This window comes from Macrotis lagotis, chromosome 1 (genome assembly GCF_037893015.1).
Source record: "Macrotis lagotis isolate mMagLag1 chromosome 1, bilby.v1.9.chrom.fasta, whole genome shotgun sequence".
NCBI classification, from domain to species: domain Eukaryota; kingdom Metazoa; phylum Chordata; class Mammalia; order Peramelemorphia; family Peramelidae; genus Macrotis; species Macrotis lagotis.
In genome coordinates this window covers 817,931,737-817,947,222 of record NC_133658.1, presented here as the reverse complement: position 1 = coordinate 817,947,222, position 15,486 = coordinate 817,931,737, and positions in this window count along the sequence as shown.

The following is a 15,486-nucleotide window of genomic DNA, read 5'->3' as shown; positions in this document are numbered from 1 at the left end:
ACTTTCAAATTTAATTTGCATTATTTTTTCAAGGTTATTCTTACATACCATTTAATGAAATCCAATTTGTTGCTTAAAACATTTTTGGAAGAGGAATACAAAATTTTAGCAGCTTTGATTTAGGAATTATTTCTAGGCAAAATGTAATAGAATGGGGGGGTGGCTAGGTGGCACAGTGGATAGAGTGCTGGTCTTGGAGTCAGGAGTACCTGAGTTCAAATGCAGCCTCAGACAATTAATAATTACCTAGCCATGTGGCCTTAGGCAAGCCACTTAACCCCATTGCCTGGCAAAAAAAAAAATGGAATAGAATATAGAAGCCTGGGTCTGGAGTCAGAAAGACTGCATTCAAGTCTTGACTCTATTTGTGAACCCAAGTCAATCACTCAACCCCTCCATTATCCTGGAAATATTCTAAGACAATGAATTACAGACTGGGCTGTGTTGGTGAGAAGAGTTTCTATCCTATTTATTTCCCTCACTGATGAAATGACATCTTAATAACAGTGACAAAGAAACTCTAAACATCTCCCTAAAAACAAAAGACTCAACAATTTGGGGGAAGAGACTGATGGGGTTACTTGTCTTCCTATAGCTGGGACTCTATACATATGTACATGAACTTGTATATATGTGTGTGTTTGTGTGTGCATATCTATGTGCCACCTAGCTACCCCCACCATCAATTCTTTTAAGAAATTATATGAACTCCATATGAAGAATCATTTAAATAGATATTCCCTTAAATATCTTCTATCTCCAAATTCAACAACTCCAACAAATATTTATTAAACACTACATGAAGTGCTGTGGATATTAAACCAAAAAGTCATTCACTGTTATTAATTCATTCTACTGTAGGGATTTAACATTATACATAGATAATTATAAAAAAGGTCATTCAAGAAAGTAATTCAAGAAGTTTGTGTTAGTACTTGGGGAATCAAAGTCCATTTCATGGAAAAAATGGTTCTGAGCTGTGTTTTTAAAGATTAGAACTCCATCCTGTGGAAAATGTACTTTATCTTGACTCTTTTTGCTAACACTGCCCCTTATTTCACAAGTGTAAAAACAGACAAGATAATGTTAATAACAAATAACTTTCAAGGACTTTGTCATAATAATTTGTCAGAGTATATAACACAGTTAAGTATGCTTCCCACATGGGAGATGGTTTTCCCTAAGGCCAGAGACAGGAGATGAAATGTCGAATTGGGGAAAGAATTAGTTGTCCAATTTGATCAGAATGTAGTATGCATGGAGAAAAGATTATGAAAGAAGGCTAGGGAGACTGGTATTTGAATGTATAAAATTTGAATGCCAAGATCCACTGCCTTAGATTATTGAAAGCTATAGAGGAATTCGATTTTAAGCAGACACTGACATGTTAGAAAGACTTTAAAAAATCTTTCTCACAATAGAGAACCACCTGAAGGCTTTTGAAGAGGGAAATGAAATTTTTAAATTTATTCCTTAGAAAGATTAGTTTGACAGTGATATGAAAATAGGATTTGAGAAAAGAAACATAACATTCATGATGTGTTTACAATAAAGATTATTGTTATCTGAAGACAAGTCTATCTAAATTTATAAGGGTTCAAGATCAGGAAGTTAGTCCCTGGGAGATGAATAGTTATGACTATAACAACCTATGAAGACTGTTGACCAGAAATGAGAAAAGTTGTATTCATGTATACCAAGGAATTCACAACTAGTTTTGAAGTACTTTACTATAGTAACAAATGGGTATAATATATTAAGCTATTACGAAATTCTTGAGTGGGGGGCAAATTTTTATCCTTTTTAGTCGCTGGAATAGACTTTTTAGAATGTGCCTCTACATTGCAGATTGCTTATGCTATTAGCTTTATTTATAGCAGGGTCAATGAAAGATCATTTTTCCCAAAATTATCAATGCTGTTAACAGTAGCATAAAATATGCTCTATTAATATATTTTCATTAAGTTTTATGTCACTTTCAGTTTTTGAGTTTCTTTTTTATTGATAACTTCTTAATTATATTCGCTAGGTTTTGTGTGTATATGTATGTCTATTTCCCTGCATGAGGATTAGAGGAACAACATGAATTTTGTTTTCTTTTTTTTTTTTTTTTTTTTTTTTTTTAGGTTTTTGCAAGGCAAACAGGGTTAAGTGGCTTGCCCAAGGCCACACAGCTAGGTAATTACTAAGTGTCTGAGACCGGATTTGAACCCAGGTACTCCTGACTCCAGGGCCAGTGCTTTATCCACTACGCCACCTAGCTGCCCCTGTTTTCTTTTTTAAGAAAGCTAAAAAGTGTTGGTTTTCTTGTCAGTACAAGGGATATTGAAATTTTGTTAGAACATGTTCCAACAAACAGAAATGAACACAAAAGTTATAATTGCCAATAACTGAATATGAATATTTCCAGGGAGCCATGAGCTCCTTGAAAAATGATGAAAGAAGACAAATCATAAAATTCTGGATGGTAGAGTAAACTCCACACTTATACAAGAGATTGTTTTTTAAGAGTTAGAAGAATATTTGAGAAGAGCAAACTTCAGAAATTCATTCTTCCTACAGCTACTTCCCCAGTCCAGTGAAGTGTGTTATGTGCTAAACCTCAGGAGAACATGTCTTCTCCACAGTGTTTTAAATCTTTCTGGTCCTTGGAAGATGAGTCCCCAGGAGTGAAGGAAAATCAAGCATGACAGATAGAGGCAGACTATTTCATTCTCCATGAGTAAGTTGCTTAGTAACAGGAGACCAAAAACCCCAGTCTCTTCTATCCATCGGGGAGTCTTCACAAAACTATTGTGGGGCAAAGGAATGAAACTTCACATTATGTCTGGCTCCTGAAAGAAGAGCCCCCCGCCGCTCCATCCTGTGGAAGACATACTTTTATCTTGACTCTTTTTTACTAACACTGCCCCTTATTTCACAAGTGTAAAAACAGACAAGACAATGTTAATGATAAATCACTTTCAAGGACTTTGTCATAATAATTTGTCAGAGTATATGACACAGTGAAAGGCAGTGTGGCATAGGGGACAAAGTATTAGGTGAAAAGTAAAGAAAATTTGAGAGGTCAAAGCTCACTCTCACACACCCTCTGCATAATCCTCCATAAACCTTTTTTTTTGGTTCTATGGATCCTAAAACCATTCCCTAGGAAATAGCAGGTTAGTCACAAATGGGTTGTAACTGTATTGATCAGAGTCCTAAAACGAGTGTCCTTTACTGATAAGGGACACATTGTACATGTTAGTCTTCTTAATTCTAACTCTAAAGCATCTCTCACATACTTCCCCTTTTTTTAATCATATGGCAACAACCCCTTATCATTCCTCATTCTGATAATTCCTATTTCCTGACTATCCCCTCTTTAATCCATCCTTCAGAAAGTTGCAAACTTGAGATTTCTAAGGCTTAGAAAGAAGTTTTAGTATCTCCCTATTTACTTGAGGCCAAGATGCAGATCTCTTTTTTTTTTTAACATTTATAGCTCTTCATAATCTGCCTTCAGACTATTTTTTCAGGCATTTCACATTACTCTATTTAATTCTGTCACAACCTATATATAGGAAATATCACAAGAACTTAATTAAATCATAGATTTAAAAATGGAGTAGATCTTTTTTTGCAGATTTTTTTTACATTTTACAGATTAGGAAAATAAAGTCCAGAGAGATCAAAGAAAGGAACTAGATCTTTATTAAGGGACTGTCTCTGTCATCCATAAAACTGCACTCTATGAAAGAAGATTATATAAAAAAGACTGAACAGTAGTATGGGTAAGACACATAACAGCAAATTCCGTTGCTTCTGATATAATTAGAAAGAAAATTAAACATGCCAGTTCTAGCCATTCCCCAAAATAGAAGCCCCAGGAAGAACTCACCAATGAGAAAAGAGGTTCTGACGGAGGGAGATTCCAGAGTGTTCTCTCACAGTCCACAGCGATAGGTGGCTATTTGGGAGTGAGGAGTTCCTAGTTATTGAGAGAAGTTCTGAAATAATATAGCAACAAATATGGTTTTGAAGTTCAGAAAGTCAGAATCAGACTTGGAGGAAAATAAGCTCAGTGACTGACCTGTCCTGCCATTTCTCTCCTTTAGAGGTCCCCATATTCAGTCTATTAGTGCATACAGTTATCAGACCCCATCAAAGACAAAATGCCAGAAGCAATGAGAAGGGAAGTTCTTCTGGATTGTATTTTAGAAATGCCAACTTTTTTATGCAGTTATTTCTCAGTACCCAGTGGACTCTTGCTTCATCATGATTTCATGAGAATGATTTCTGAGCCAGAGAAGCTCCTGATGAATATTTGTATGCTAAAGTAAATATCTCTTTGCTGTACAATACAAGACTATATAGCACACTATAGCATTCCATATACAATGTGATTTCCATAATTCCTCTTGGAGGATTCCCCAGTCTTATAGATTTGATTTCTTGTCATTTGTACCTATCTTCTTCCCCTGGTAGTTAGCCTCCCCTTTTTCTGGCTCAATTTTCTTCCCTTTCACCTCCTTTTTTCTCATTATTATTATCCTTGTTTGGACTCTAATCTTAAACAATCCCATTCTCTGCTTGGTGTTTATTTTCTTTAAATCTTCATGAATGCTAATCAGATTGTTCTCCAGTCTAAATTGTTTGGCAGAGTTTCTTATAAGTCAATTCTCTTCCCTTAATCACTCATTCTTACATTGAAAAAAGAAGTAATAGAAGTTCCTGGTGGTTATTTACAAGCAGGGAGTAAAATCATTTTATGGTGCATGGAATCCATCATTTCAATAGAGTTTCCAGATATTTTATAGAACTGGTTAAGTACATCATCTTATACTGCATACTTATTTTGTCTGTGTTTCTGTTTCTCTCTCTGCCTGATGAGAATCATCATATCTGCCCTTTCCACCTTGACTTAACAATAGGAGCACCCTATGTTCACTGGGTCAGAACTTTGGACCCTCGGAATGACTTTTTGTCCTCCTTCACCTAAGACAGATCATTGACATCCACCTCTACTCCAGAGAGACATCCCTGGCCTTCTTTACATACACTAAACAGATTCCTGGCTTCTTGCACACATCATGTATAAAAATACTTGGCTTTCTCTCCACTTGGGAAAAGATCTCTAAGACAAACCACAGTACTTTTCCCACATTTTGTGCACAGTAAATACAAACTGTTTCTTACCTATTACTTGAAGGATTGCTCTATATTAATTAATATTGAATTAATCGTTGTATGATGTCCTCACTGTGGTATGGCATTGAACCTAGATTTTTGATGACACTGCCAGGACATCTGGTTCCTGCAGTTTCTACACAGATGGAAAGTCATTAAAACTAGATCTGCAGATAAACTGTCAGCTGAAAACCAGTCTAGCTTAGCTGGCAATCACCAATTTGTTTGCAGGGTGATGTATGTTTCAGCTGTATTAACTCACAAAGATGAACTACATTCAGAAAGGTTATAATTTGTTTTATGGAAGGGCATATCTACCCCATGTTATAGAGACACTTGAAGTACTGAAGAGTTATTGATAGAATCTTTCTGTTACCAGAAAATTTGTCATTATGTTCATAGGATCATTAGATAATAAACTTAGAAAAGGAACCTAGGATTCAACAGTTCATAAAGACAAAGAAACTTGAGTTTCTTAGTCTTAGATCCAGGAATATAATCCAGGTTCCATTGAGTCTGACTTCCTTTTCATCATGTTCTTTGAGAATTTTTTTAACCTTCATTTTTCACAGTAGGCTAGTATCAAGAATATGCTAGTAAATTTTAACAATGGGCTTGCAATGATACATTTTAAATTTTAATCTGATTTATTAACATTTTCTCCATTAATTTCTTATGTCTAGGTAATCAACAAATGAATAAATCAAACTCTCTGGCTTTTAGTGTTTTATAAATGCTCACACTGAAAATTCAACAATAAGCTCTCAGATGCCAGTTTGATCTCGTTCTAGCATTTCTCTGTTTGATTCTTTTTTTAATTTTTAAAAGGGAAAACTGAGGAATGAAGGAATTTTGTTAGCATATCCTTCTGTTATTGTGGAAAAGAATGCATACTAAAACAAAATAGAAGAGAACAGAAAGTAGCTTTAAGATCTATAATTAGGAGGCATAGCCAAGATGGTGACAGAAGAAGAATCTCTCTTTGGTGCTCTGGCCATAATATTTCAAAAATAATAAAATTATTACTCTAACTAAATTTTTGAGAGACAGAACCCACAGAGGGATCCAGTTAGACAATTCTCCAGAACAAGGTAACCTAGAAAATAGTGGAAAGGCTCCACTCCATGAGGTTAGAGGAGCAGCCCACCAGAGTGAAGGAACTTCAGCCTCCCAGCCTAGGAGCCCTGGCTTATAGTTGCAGGGGCAGTTTCCTGACCTACACCCCAGAGAGCACTGGACACAACTTGGAAGATCAACAGGGGACCTCTGCCAGAGTGAAGCCCAGCCCTCAGGGCACTCAGCAAGTAGAGGTGGCATTGGGCAGCCCAGATCCAGGAAACATAAGCAGGCAGAGCCAGTAAGCAGGAGCCCCCAGGCAACTGAGCCTTCTCAGCCTACCAAAGGTAGGGAAATAGAGAGAGACTTCCAAGGTCTGTCCTCTGTACCTGGAACAGGACTCTGGGGCTCTCACCACATTCAGATCCTGATCTCAGTCTAGGCCCCCCCCCACCTCAGTCCCATGGTAGAGGGGTAAGTTTATGGTCATTCACAGACCAGAAGGGAAGACAGAGCTCCACACACTGAGATCCTTGTGGGGGGGCATGTCCCAATAATACTCAAAAGCTCAGGAAGCACCCTAAAACCAGGCACAGGCTGGGGAAATGAGTAAACAGAGAAAAAAGAGGAACATCATTGAGTCCTATGATCCCAAGAAGTCTATGATCCCCAGAAGGATCAAAATACTCAATATGAAAATGAGGAAGTACAAGTTTCTGTATTTAAGACTCCAAGAAAAATGGAAATTGGGCTCAGGCTATGACAGAGCTCAAAAAAAGATTTTGAAAATCAAGTAAGTGAGATAGAAGAAAAAATTGGGAAAAGAAATGAGAGAGATGCAGGAAAAACATGAAAAAGAAGTCAGCAGCTTAGACAAGGAGATCCAAAAATGCTTAAGAAAAAAATAACATTTAAAAACTAGCATAAGTCAAATGGATAAAACACTTCAAAAAGTTATTGAGGAGAAGAATGATTTAAAAAGTAGAATTGGCCAGATGAAAAAAAGAGATAAGAAAGCTCTTACCAATCCTTCAGATGTAGAATGGAGCTAAAGGAGGCTGTTGACTTTATGAGAAGTCAAGACACAATACTTCAACACCAAAAGAATGAAAAATTAGAAGAAAATGTAAAACATCTCATTGAAAAAACAACTGATCTGGAAAACAGATTCAGGAAAGATAATTTAAAAATTATTGAGATATGTGAAAGTCATGACCAGGAAAAGAACCTTGACCTCATTTTTAAAGAATTACTGCAGGGAAAATTGCCCTGATATCCTAGAAGCAGAGGGAAAAATAGAAATTGAGAGAATCCACCAATCTCCCCAAGAAAGAGATCCAAAAAAAAAAAACAACCCCTAAGGAATATTATAGCCAAGTTCCAGAACTCTCAAGTCAAAAAGAAAATATTACAAGCAGCTAGAAGGTCACTATTCAAATATCATGGAGCTGCAGTCAGGATCACACAGGACTTAGCAGCAACTACATTAAGAGGTCATAGGACTTGGAATATAATATTCTGGAAGGCAAAAGAGCTCAGAATACAACCAAGAATCAACTACTGAGAAAAACTGAACATCCTTTCCCAGGGGAAAAGATGGACTTTCAATGATCCAGGGGAATTTCAATTGTTCCTGTTGAAACAACCAGAGCTGAACAGAAAGTCTGATCTTCAAATACAGGACTCAGGCAAAGCACAGAGAGTGGAGGAGAAGGGTAAAGTATGAGGGACTTAATGATGATGAGCTGCATGTATTCCTGCATAGAAAAATGATACTGATAATACTCATATGGACCTTCTCATTTAATAAAGCAGGTAGAAGGAGCTTTTATAGATGAAGCACAGGAGAGATATAATATATTGTAGTATATAATATGTTGAAGATACAATATATTGTAAAAATGGAGTCAATGGCTAAAAGGGAAATATAATGGGAGTAAGAGAAAGGAGAGGTGGAATAAGCTAAGATATTTCATATAATAAGATTTTTTTATTGCAATGAGCTATTGCGATGATATGGAAGGGGGGAGGCAAGGGGGAGTGAAGGAACTTTCACTTTCATCAGAGGTGGCTGGGAAAGGAAACAGCATATTTACACAATGGAGTATAGACATCTAGACTAAAAAGGAGAGGAGGGGCACAGGGGAAGGGAGGGATGTGAGTGATGGAGGAGAGGGTGGACCATGGGGAGAGTGGTCAGATATAACACCTTTTCTTTTTTTTTTACTTCTTGCAAGGCGCTGGGATTGGATGACCTGTCTAGGACCATAGGGCCAGGTGGTTGCTGGGCCTAAGGGGTGGTATGTGGGCTCAGGGTCTCTTGGCCTCAGGGCCAGTGATCAGTCTGCTGCACCACTCATCTACCCTACAGCACATTTAAGAAGAGGGACAAAGTTAAAGGAGAGAGGAAATATAGTATATGGTTGTGGGGAGGTATGAATGGAGGGAGTTGTGATCAGCAATGGCAATGGTGGAAAAACATGGAAGTAGCTTTTGTGATGGACTTACCATAAAGAATATGATCCACCTGCAACAGAGTTGGTGGTGTTGGAACACAGACTGAAGCATATTTTTTTGATTTTTTCTCTTTCCTTTATTGCTCATGAAGGTCTATATTTTAGGGGGGAGGGGGTATTATGTTTACTCTTTAACAAGAATATTTTAGAAATGTATAAAAATCATTTGTACAAATATATATATATATATATATATATATATATATATATATATATATTTCAAAAAAGATCTATAGTTAGAGGAAGGAATCATAGGCAAGAAAGTTTTAGAAGTGGCCATAAAATAAAATTTTAAACCATAATTTCAATTTTATAAGATTCAGAAGTTATTGCAAGAAAAAAACCAGTGCAACTGTAATAAAAAGGAAAGCTGCCTACATTCACAAAAAATATTCTTATCACCACTTTCTGGGGCAGCAAAGTACTAGAAGCAGTAAAGATTGTTTTAGCGATAGCTAAACAAATTATATTACATGAAGGTAATTGAGCAATCTCTTCAATGCAAATTCATGATTTTGAAAAATTTTGAGAATTCTGGGAAGACATATTAATTGATAGAGAATAATTCATGAGTGTAACAATATTGTAAAAAAGGAATTACAATGACAAAAACTGAATGCTGTAAAATTATAATGAATAAACTTAGACTTGGTTGCAGAAAATGTATTTTGTTCCTTTCTTTGCAGAGGTGGGATACTTTGGGAATAGAATATTCTATATATTTTCAGATATAGTAAATGTGTTGGGTAATTTTGTTGCACTACTTTTAATTTTTTTTTCCTTTTATTATGAGAATAGATAGGAAACTGGGAGAAGATATATTTAGGAATAAAGGTAATATCAAAATAAAAGATATTAATAAAATTAAAAAGAAGAAAGGTTTTCAATTGAAATATAATCTGTACATCAAATAACTGATAAAATTCTTATATCCAGTATGTGGAAGGAATTGACAAATAATCTACAGGTCAAAGATCATTGATTTAGAGCTAGACTGCATCTTAAAGGTCATCGCATTCTCCTTTTGCAAATTAGGATCTGGGACCCAGAGAGATGAAGTAGCAAAATTAAGATTAAATGCAATTGCCCAAGAGAAAGAACCCAAATGCTACAATTTTCAACTGAAAAGTAAATAATCAACTACCATTTGAGAAATTGCTACTAAGCATTAAATATAAAAGAATTTAAATAAAACAAGTATGAGGTTTCACTTCTCTCTCATCAATTTAACAAAGATGATAAAGGATGATAGTACTGGAGAAACAATAGGCAAAAAAGCACACTGATAGCAGAACTATAAATTAGTCAGATCACTCTGAAAAATAAACTAGAAATATTCTGGAAATGTTGCTATTGGTTTGTACTAGTAGTATTCCTACTACTAGTCATAAATTCCCAAGAAGGTTAATGACAATAAGAAAAATCCCTTATATTATAAAATGTAAATATATATATATATATGTACATATATCATAGTGATTTTGTAGCAGCCAATTGAAATAAAGTTTGTTAATTATGTAAGTTGAGAGAATACTGAAGAGATTGTACTAAACAAATGTTCATGATCACAAGAAATAATACAAGAATTCAGTGAAAAATAGGAAAATTTGTATACAGTGATACAGAGCAAATAAAGGAGAACCAAGAAACTATACAGTGCTATAATAATATAAGTAGAGGGAGGATGGAAGAGGTGATTAACCATTAAAATTCAGCTGTAGGGGCAGCTAGGTAGCATAGTGTATAGAGCTCCAGCCAGGAGTCAGAAGTGCCTGAGTTCAAATCTGACCTCAGACACTTAATAATTACCTAGCTGTGTGGCCCTGGGCAAGCCACTTAACCCCATTTGCCTTGCAAAATCCTAAAAAAAAGTCAGCTGAAGTTAGATTAGTTTAGATAGTTAATTTTTATTTGAAAGAATAGATAATAAAACTGTTTAAGGGGAAGGTAGGAAACAAGGTTACTTTGTAGGTACTTATTTTATAATTTCTTAAATTTTTCTTTCAAAAAAGTAGAATGGAGGAATGTCAGGAGGTATAAAAGGTAAGGTATATAAGGTATAAAAAGATTAATAAATTTCATTATAAAAGGAGCACAGCATAAAATAAAAAAACATTGGGTTTCTGATACTGTATCTTACTACTTGTGTGACCTTAGACAATATCTCCTCACCTCTCTTACCTCAGTTTGAGCACCTGTAAAATTGAAGAGGTTGAATTTCCCAGATCTCTTCTAAGATACTATGCAGACTGCTTTCCTTCTCACCTAGGATAGATCTCTGGCTTCTGGTTCTCATAAACTTTTATATAGCAATTTTTCCATCTTATGACCCTAGCAGCAGTCAGTCAGTGCCCTTGGCCTGCCTGGTCCGTGAGCTGTAACCACTATATCAATATTGCTTTCATGGTATGTGGATACATTTTATTAACTCAATCCACTGCCTCTATCATAAAAAAACATCAGAATGGTAATGTTGACGAAATGAAAAGAAAGTGCATCACTGGGAAAGAAACTTTATTTGTATGGCCCCAGGAAGTCATTTAACTTTTCTGAGTTGCATTTTTTTAATTTGTAAAACAGGACTAGTAATAGCGCCTATCTCTCAGGTTTATTCTAAGAATCAAAAGTGGTAATGTACATAAATTACACACCCTAAAACACTATATGAATGTGAGCTTTTTTGTTAGAACTTCTACACGGGTTACTAAGAACTAAGAGAAAAAATAGAACAAAAGAACTAATAACAAATAGGTAAAGATGGGAATCCCTGCTCTCTCACATTATTCTCCAAGGAGTACTTAGCCTGCATTATTAGAGTTAATCTCTCCTTAGCACCAGTTGGACCATTACATCAAACCATTATATGGCTCTGTTCCCCAAAGTTCCATTTTCACTCTGCCTCTTAGGCATAAACATTGAAAGAGGATTTTCAATGGAATTCCTTTGTTTCCAATTACTTTCAAATGACTCTCACTAAAGCTCTTTCCTCTCCAACAGTCCTAACAGCTCCTTCTGTGACGTTTCCCTGGAGTCAAGTCTATATACACCCAATGTCTCACTCAGGATTCTTGTGAACGTTGAATGAGATCATGCATATCAAAAGTCTATAGATGACTTTTTAAAGGATTATCTTTGTAGAGACTATTATCCCTAGGTCCCAGGTCCCAGAACGCCAAAGTGGGACAGCAAAACGAATCCTTGATTTGAAGTCAGACCTGATTTCAAATATAAAATGTGTTTGTTATTAATTGATATGTTCTTAATAAAAAAAACACTTTCTTCATCTGGAAAATGGGAGGTTCAGATGAGATTATTTCTTTCTTTTCTGTGGAGTCAATAGAGGTTAAACAATTTGCCCAGTATCATACAACTAAGATCTGAGGCTGGATCTGAACTGAGGCCCTCCTGACTCTAGGCTCAGTTTTCTGTTCATTGTTCCTCCTTAGGTGCCCCTCAAAATTATTTCTAAGGTTAGAATTTTAAGATCAGTGACATAATCTAGTTTGATTTTTTTTTTTCCTTTTTAAACATGGCATCAGCAGCTGTAGGTATAATACTGAGTATACAACTACAGGTTAATTCTGAAGTTAATGGTTTCTCTCTCTCTCTCTCTCTTTATCTCTGCCACCACCACTATCACTACCACCAACTTCAGTAACATTTAAAACTATATTCAAGAAATAAATAGGATTCACTGAAAAACTGTGAGCAGAAAGACAGGAATGAATTATGAAAGAAAGAATCTCACCTACTGGAGAAAATTAGGTAGACTCCTTGAAATCAGAAGGAATTGACTAAATGAATGATTAAATTTTCTTTCCATTCCTATAGTCATTCAGAGATACACATAATTTTAGACTTAGAAAGGACCTTAGAGATTGCAATATTTTCTAATATTCATATAGCACTCATTGTTTGCAAAGTACTTTACATTTAAAGAGGGGTATGTGGTATAATAAAGCATTAGTCTTGGTATCAAGAAGACTTGGGGGGCAGCTAGGTGGCACAGTGGATAGAGCACTGGCTTTTGGAGTCAGGAGTACCTGAGTTCAAATTTGGCCTCAGACACTTAATAATTACCTAGCCGTGTAGCCTTGGGCAAGCCACTTAACCCCATTGCCTTGAAAAATCTAAAAAAAAAAAGACTTCTTTGGAATCTTGTATCAGACATTTTATAGTTCTTTCACATTCAAGAAGCAACTTAACTTTTCTCAGACTCAGTTTTCTCATCTATAAAATGGGATGGAAGAAAAAGGAAGGACTCAGATGGCATAGTGGGAAGAGTACCAATCCTGAAGTCAGGAGGACCTGAGTTCAAATCTATCCTCAACACTTACTAGGTGCAAATCACTTAACCCTGATTGTCTCACATCCAGAACCATTTTCACTCATTCTGATTTATATCTGGCCACTGGATTCAGATAGCTCTGAAGAAGAAAAGTGAGGTTGGTGACTTAGTATAGCACCCTTCTCACTCAAATCTAATTCACCTGCATGTCATGCCATCAACTCCCTGATGCCATGTTCTTTGAGAGAGAGGATAAAACATTATCATATATAAAAACTATAGCATTTTTACCCAATATACTTAAGAAGAGTCAGTATTTGTAAAAGATTTTGCCCCAGGGGCCTCAGACTCCAAACGCAGTCATTTTGTTATGATATCATTATTCAGTTTTGAAATTCTTAGAGTGCTATGTAAATGTCAGTTATTCTTTGATTAGACTTCTGATTTAAGAAACTCCCTCCACAAGTTTCCTGAAGCCCCTGAGGGACTTATCAAGGGTCATATAGCCAATATCTGTCTAAAGCAGGACTTGGAGCAATCTCTCTAACACAGAGGCCAATATTTACAATAACCCCATTAGGGACTTCTAGGTGGTACAGTGACAGAGCACTGGTCTTGGATTCAGGACAGGAGTTCAAATCTAAGATACTTGTCACTTACTAGCTGTGTGTGACCTTGGGCAAGTTCACTTAACTCTGATTGCCCCACATCCAGGGTCATCTCCAGTCATCTTGATCCATATCTGGCCACTGGACCCATATGGCTCTGGAGGAGAAAGTGAGGTTGGTGACTTAGCACAGCACCCCCCGACTCAAATCCAATTCATGGACTTGTCACGTTATCACCTCCCTGATATCATGGTCTTCTTCAAAAATGAAGGGCAAATATTATGAAGCAAGTAGGACAAGTTTTATTATCCCAGCTTTCATTTTATAGGATCATTGATTAAATCTAGAAAGGATGTTCATGTCATCATTTAGTTCACTCCTTTGACTGATGAGGGAACTATTAGAGGAAATAGCTTTCCTGTCACACAAATAAGAAGCAACAGAAATAATATTTGAATCCCATATCTTCAGAGTTCCAATCTAATGTCCTTTCTCTGATATCACTAGAACTGCACCATTTTTGGACATGCAAATATTTCTTCAACTTTCCCATTCCCTTTCTGACTCACAACCATATTTATTGAGATATCTTCTATCCCACCAAGAATGCCAAGGGTACTGAAGTTTAAAGACTTGGCCAAAGTCAAACAGCTGTCAAGTGATATTTTGATTCAAGTTCAGGTCCTTTTCCACTGATACAGTTCTGTCTTCCATTGTTTACAATTCTATGGAATAGATGATCATCTAATCTATCTTTTTTTATAGATTAGGAGTTGGATTTGTATGTTTTGTAATGTTTGTATGTTTATAATATATATATGTATATTCAGATATTATATATATGTGTGTATGTACACATATATATAATATCTGAATATACATATATATACATATATATGAATATATACATACATCTGAATATACATATATATACACATATACATATACATACATACATATATATATATATATATATATATATATATATATATATATATAATCAGTAGAAAGATGACCGAATTTACAGCAATTATGATTTTGGTTCAAATCCTAAAACCAACATTTATTGACTGAATGACTCTAGGCAAATCAATTGACCTTTCAGGGTCATTAGGTATCTTTCTACAAGTAAAAGTCATAGGTTATGATCTGGTGGTTAAGGGATTTCCCATACCAAAGAAATGACAGGTCCTTGACATATGATTTATGGTTTCAGTATCAGAGTATTATATAAACCTATGAGTATAAATTGAATGCCACATACACAATTAACCCATGTGCATGATTGAAGATGAGATGTCTATATTCAGGTCTAAAAAACAGAAAGCTGAGTGAATTATGTGTCAAGATATGGATTCCAGTTCAAGATTAGCCATTATGCTAGCTAGTAATATGAATTTAAGCAAGTTACTAACTCTCTCTGGGTCTCATATCATACCCAAGGTATAAAATGTCATCATTTTTATAGAAATTAATATGAGAAACAATACCCTCTTGAGAAATGATTTATATGAGAGAAAAATCCATCATATGTATAAGTATAAAAAGACATCCTTCCAAGGTAAAACAACTGATGAATTATGACAGGGGAAGAATTAAACAGCAGGTTCTCATAGTAAATGATGCCAAGGCTTCATCACAGGCCAATTGTTTGCACATCTTATGGAAAACTATGGGAAAATGAATTACCTTCAAGTCAATGATTGACTGCATCATCCTTTAATAACACAGCAAATTGGAATTGCATTATACTGCTTGAGTACTAAAGGAATTTTAGACAAAATCTCTCTATCAGTATTATATGTCTTCAAAGAGGGAAGCCAAAGTTAAACAAGTCCAAATTCTCTTC